Genomic DNA, 6,650 nt, shown 5'->3' on the forward strand with positions numbered 1-6,650 from the left:
GTTCCAAATCTAAGCTACTTGAGTTATCCAGGACACCAAAGAAATAAATTAACATAAAGATTAGTCCAGTACACTTAAACTCATAAAGCATTAGCGATGCAAATAAGAAACTGTCACCCAAAGCAAATCACATGGGTTTCTAATAGAAAATATCCTCATAGCCAAAATGATAAACCATATAAGAAAATGAATGACACAGAAGAACAATTAAGAGAAACAATAAATAATCCTGGAGATACTTGCAACAATTTAAATAAAAGTAAAAGTAATTCAAATCAGTAGCTTCAATTAGGGTTTCTCTTAAGATTTCAAGAATAATTCAGCAACAGAAACGCTACCAGTATATTTTATCACATTAAACAAATTAAAGGAGCGAAGCCATAGGAAATATAGAGAAAATGTTAGATAAAATTTGCCATCATCTGTGATAAGGACCCTTAGAAAACTCAAAATAAAAGAAAATGTTCTTAATTTTATAAAGAGTGGCTACCAAAAACTTATTGAAATACCACAACTAAAGGTAAAATTCTAAAGATATTCTGAGTAAACTCAGAAATGAGACAAGGGTGATTGATAAATGCACCATTGTTCAACACTGTACTGAAGATCTTAGCCTGTGTGATAAGAAAAATAAATTAAGAGGAATAAGGATTTGAAAGACAAAGTAACAGCTACACTCAACTGTAATTAATGTGACTGTCTACATCAAGCGTTGAAAAACTGTATCTGTGAAAAACCAGAAGTAAATATGTTTGACTTTTTGACTTTTTAGGACATACGTTCTCTATCACAACTACTCAGCTCTGCCACTGAAACATAAAAACAGCCATAGATCATACACCAATGAATTAATTTAGCTATGCTCCAATATAACTTTATTTATAAAAACAGGTTGTGGGCTACATTTGATCCAAGTGTCATAATTTGCAAACTTCTGATTTATACAGAATAAAAAGACAAATATTGAAAATCAATAAAAGATTTCATCAGGATTGCTGCAAATAAAATCACAATATATAAGTCAATAACTTCTTACATGTTGGCAATAACTAATTAAAACTCCCTTATTCACAGTATCAAAATGATCCATTCACAATAGCAATAAAAATTATAAAGTATCTAAAATAAATCTAAAGATTATAAGCAATACTGTTACAAACAAAATTACTAAAAATTATTATTTAAAAGAAAAACAATAAATTAGAATATATTAAGACTATGTTCATAGAAGGAACTAAAAGATATCATAACTAGGTTGGTTCACCCTATGTTAATTGAAAAAATACCAAAACATTCTCATCAAAAAGCCAGTATGTATTCATGTGAAGTGTCTATATATACACACACATTAATATATATGTATGACTGTGTGTGAATACATATATATTATAAATTCAGACTTTAGAATATATATATATATATCAAAGTCCATATCAAAGAGAAAATTCCAAAGAAAGCCAATAAATTTGTATAAAAATCAGGAAAAAATCGCTTCTCAATCTTTTGGCTAAGATCAAGTATAAAAATCAGGAAAAAGAAGTGGACACATTAAATATCAGAGATGAAGATGTATTATAAAAATAGATTAATCAGAACAATGTAGCATGTGAACAGGGATAGATGTGAACTTGGTCTACATTAGAAGAGGTATTAGAAAACAAAATGGAAAAGATGGTGTTGGCACAAATGGCTTTTTCTAAAAGAAAATAATTAGATCCCTTTCTTATACTGTTTTCCCAAATATATTTTATACGTATCAAAGTGAAAAATAAACTTTAACATTAGATGTAAACATTGAAAAAATACGTTTTTGACTTTTGGTGAGAAAAAGCTTAAAGAAGAAACAAACAAAAAAACCCAAAATTATAAAACGATATAAATTGGCTTCAACAAAATTAAGCCCTTCTATATGATAAAAGATGCCACAAAGTGAAAAAGAAAGCCACAGATTAGATAAATTAGCAATACATCTAGTAAGCGATTAATATTCAGAAAATAATATCTGACTTTCATAAACAATAATAAACTACAAAATTATAAATTATAAAAGATACAATAGCTATAATTACAAAGGATAGGTTTAGATATTTTTCAGAAAAGAAAACCTGAAAAATCAGTAAACATATGAAAAGATGCTCAGTTTTCAGTCTGTCATTAGTAATTAAGAAAATGTCAATGAAAACAATAAAATTACATCTCACAGATAAAAAATACCAGAAAATTTGACAACAGAAATATTGGAAAATATGTGGAGACATCAATAAGCTGATGCATTGTTACTGTGAGCAATAAAATGGTAGAACCATTTTAAAGAGGAATTTGTCAATATCTGGTAAAACTGAATATGTACGTAGTCTACAGAATCATGTAGTTATCATGAAGGAGCATTCTAAAAACCCAAACTATTGAATGAAGAAACAAAAGAATCATAATATTATATGATAGCATTTACATCAACTTTAAAACCATGCAATATATTAAGTGTATATAGCTCTTTAAGGAATGTGCAGATAGTGTGAATGGAAAGATTCCCAACAAATTCATGATAGTTGTTGTCTCTGGAAGGAGAAGAATGGCAATGGAGCTGGAAGATGTGTCAGTTGGGTTAAGTATGGTTATAACAACTTCAACATGCTACAGGAGGGGTACAAGTTGTTGTAGCATCTCACATTGCTCACATTGCCAATTAAGGCTTCCAACCCAGCAGTGACTTATGACTGCCCACAAACCAATGGTCAGAACTGATCACATGACCCTGCAAAGGCAGCAGGGAAATGTAGTCCTCTCAATGCCCCTAAAAAGAGAAGAACCAGAAGTGACTTGGCACTGATTTTCAATTTTCAGTTGAACATTAATCTTATTACTTAAGAGGAAACATTAAAGCACAAATAACAAAATGTTAATATTCTGGGTGACAAGAACATAGATGTTTGTTACATTAATGTTTGTCAATGTATCCCTTAGAATGAGGTAAGCACCTCTCAATCATTACTCCTTAGTGTGAATTAGATTATCAGTGCTTGGATCGAGACAAAAAATAAAAAAGAAATAGATGCATGCTGAAATCACACTTTAGTTACTGACACATTCCCCCATCACCTTCAACAACTAGTAAAATCTCCTTAGAAAGTTAGAAAATTTATCTATAATGGCCACTCTCTAAATCTCCCATCACTTCAGTCAAACTGAAGTATTCATAATGTCCTGAGTAAACTCACGTCTGGGTACATTTGTTGTTATTTCTAACTTTCTTCCCTTTTCCCTCTGGGTCAATTCTACTCAGCCTAAATATGCAAAAACATAAAATGTATTCCAAACATCAGTGACATTTGGTTGGAAAAAAATAAACGCAAAAAAAAAAAAAAAACAAAAAAAAACCCTTGACCACCTGCAGGAAATGAGCATCAAATTAGTATGCATGCCACTTTGGCAATAAACAAAACCAATATATTCTGCTGTGTTTCTTCTGCTAGGTGAAATAACGATTTTTTTGTTTTGCTTTTCGCAGTCCTTTCACTTCTGTCACTTTATATGATTCTTTCAACATCCTTATGAGGTTGACAGGGCAGGCATTTATTATCCAGAGTGAACAAATAAAGATATTGAGACAAGAGAAGTTTGCTGACACACCCAAAATCATACAAGGAATTCAAAGCAGAGCTGTTCCCACCACCCAGGGCTGAAGATGGCAAGCTCTTCTCACTAGATCACTCTGCCTGTTTAGAAGGGCAGTTTCTGATTCTTGTCCACATATTTGGCCAGGGCCTTCCTCTATATACACTCATCCTTCTTGGAGACAAGACTTAATGGAAGCCAATGGAATCCATGAGAAATTGTGGAGGAACTTGATAATTTACAAACAGAAGACAAGCATCCTAGATATGCAATGTGCTGCAAACTTTAGTGCTCATATCAGAAGGTGGGGTAAATGTTCAGTATCAGGGAGACCCAAAAACACCAGCCTGGATGCAGCACATGATTGCTGTGGTTTTGAATCCCAGCTCTGCCACTTACTTGCCTTATGACTTTGGGAAATCATCTGCCCTCTCTGGGCCTCAGTTTCTCTGTCTGTCAAACGAATAAATAAGTTTAGTGTATGTCTAAAGCCCCTTCTTCTCTGAGATTCTAAGAGCTGGAAATGATTAACTATGTATAATAAAAGGTAATGTTCCTTTTTTCTTTCTAGAAAAAAACCCACATTAAGTGGATTAGCTGAAGCCTAGGTATAGATGAAACATAGAAATCAGAAAATTAACAGCGTTTATATATATAAACAAAGAAAACACTGGATTTTCTAAAATTTTCCATTTTCTCTCCCACTAACAGATGGGAAGCAGTTTGATGGAGTTTATCAGAGGAAGCAGCTGCCATCCTACATGAGTGACACTAATGAGACAGGTGAAATATTCAAGAGCCCAAGACTGTCTTCAAGAAACTACTGCAGTTCTGGCAGGGTCATACTGGGCTTGCCTGGAGGTTTGTCTTCTGCTCTAAAAATAGACTGTGTAAATACTATTTTTTATAATGATGATGACTATTATTTAGAGCTTGCCCCAGCCTCCAGGCAAATGTCCCAGGAAGAACAAAAGGACGCTTAGTATAATTAAAACAAAGAAAATGTAGAGGTGTTGGCATGTGAGAAAAGGAAGTGTTTCAACATCAGAAGCCAAGAACTATTTGTTGGATTTGATTAATAATCACTAATGTGGATTTTATTTTAAGATCACACAACAGTGTGGAGTTTTGCTTTATTCATACACACACAAAAGCAGCCAAACAGCTCTCTTTATGAAAAAGTTATTACATTGCCCTTCTGGGCTTGATTGTACTTTTCCAGAAATAATTTGAGAGGGCAATTTTTCTAATCTCTGGATCTTGAAGATTCAGGATTTGGTGTAATTCAGATCAACTCAGTGGATATTAATTAAGTTTGTATTAGATGTCAATATTAAGTTTAAATTAAGTTTATATTAGATATTTAGATGTCAAACATTGAGAACACAAACATTGTCTGTTTTTGTGTGTATGTATAATTTCTAATTTTCAGGAGCCCAGGAAGTAATGGGCAGAATTAAAACACTGTGAGATACATTCTAGGAAGAGGAAATAGCAGGTATAAAAGCAGATAGAAGTGATATAATATTTCAAGTTAAAGAGTGGAGAGAAATGTAGCAGAAAGAACAAGTAAAAGCAGATTGTAATTTGGCCATATGAGTTCTGCAGAGAATATAAGATTCTGGTCTAGTGTAATGGGGAGCCACTGAAGAGTTTCAATAAAGGGATTCCGTGATCATAGTTGTCTTTTAGAAAGGTCACTTGGGCTTCAGGATGGACAGTGAATTAGATAGAGTAGATATGAAGGCAGGGAGACCAACCAGAAACCTGTTGAAATAACTGTGGTGAAAATTGATAAGAGGTTGAGCTGGGCAGTGGCTGAAGGGGGGATAATAAAGAAGATATAATAAATATGAATTCTAAAGACAGCAAGTTTCCTCCAAGTATGACTATTCTAAGGCATTTCTCAAGTAGTTACAGGGTTAAAAGGCAAACACAATAGGCTGCAAACCATGAATATAGCCATTTATGTAGTTGTCGCATGTAGTAATGAGCATTTAAACATAAAATATTAATATAATATTAGCATAGCTTATGAAGAAGCTCTACAGAGTCAACCATTCTGTTTGATGGTAATTTTAACACTGTATTATTGCTGAAATTGTATTTTTCAGCTGCCAAAGATTAGGATCAACTGACCTATGAAAAAGCATCAGTGGATCTGGACTTGAAACAGAAGTCATTTTTTGAAACTTTTCAAATAAGAGAGAAAGAAAGAGAGACAGAGACAGAGTGGATAGTAAGAGAGAATCCTGGCCTATGTATGAATCAAACCTGCCCACTTGCTCACTAATATATTTTTTGAAAAGCAAAGAAAGTATTTGCAAAGAAAAAGTAGATTTGGTTGTCCAAATAATTCAAGAATTGGTCCTAAACTGTAAGTCATGACACCCGTGTTTTAATTTATTGGCTGTGGCTGTAACTCAGTTGATGACTTGAACAAGTTACATCAAGCCTTAATTTCTAGGCTATAAATGGGTATAGTCATAAATGACCCCTACTTACCTGTTTGTGTAGCTGAATGGATGACTAGGATATGCCTGTTAAATGCTCTAAGCCTCTGCTTAAGGTTCCCATATAGGTGTCATTACTTCATTGGCAGGGATTTTGGAGACCGTGAGCTTTGAAGGTGGTGAGTTTGAGTCCCCTAAAGGGGACAATCAGCAATTTCTGGGTTTACCTGGCCAGCCAAAGAATGAGATCAACTGACCTATAAAAAACTATCAGAAGATTTGGACTTAGAAGAAATAGAAGAAACATGCTGAGAGTTTGCAAATCAGAGAGAAAGAAAAGAAGAGACAGAAAGAAAAGAAAAAAAATTTGTGGGTGAAAATAACTATAATCACTTTTTAAACTTGGTAGCTGGGTAATATGATTTGAATCTGTGTCCCCATCAAATCTCATGTCAAATTGTAATCTCCAGTGTTGGAGGTGGGGACTGGTGAGAGGTGATTAAATCGTGGGGGCAGGGCTCTCATGAATGGTTTAGCCCCATCCCCTCTGTGCTGCTCCTGTGATAGTGAGTGACTTCTCAG

This window comes from Symphalangus syndactylus, chromosome 18 (assembly GCF_028878055.3).
Source record: "Symphalangus syndactylus isolate Jambi chromosome 18, NHGRI_mSymSyn1-v2.1_pri, whole genome shotgun sequence".
Taxonomy (NCBI): domain Eukaryota; kingdom Metazoa; phylum Chordata; class Mammalia; order Primates; family Hylobatidae; genus Symphalangus; species Symphalangus syndactylus.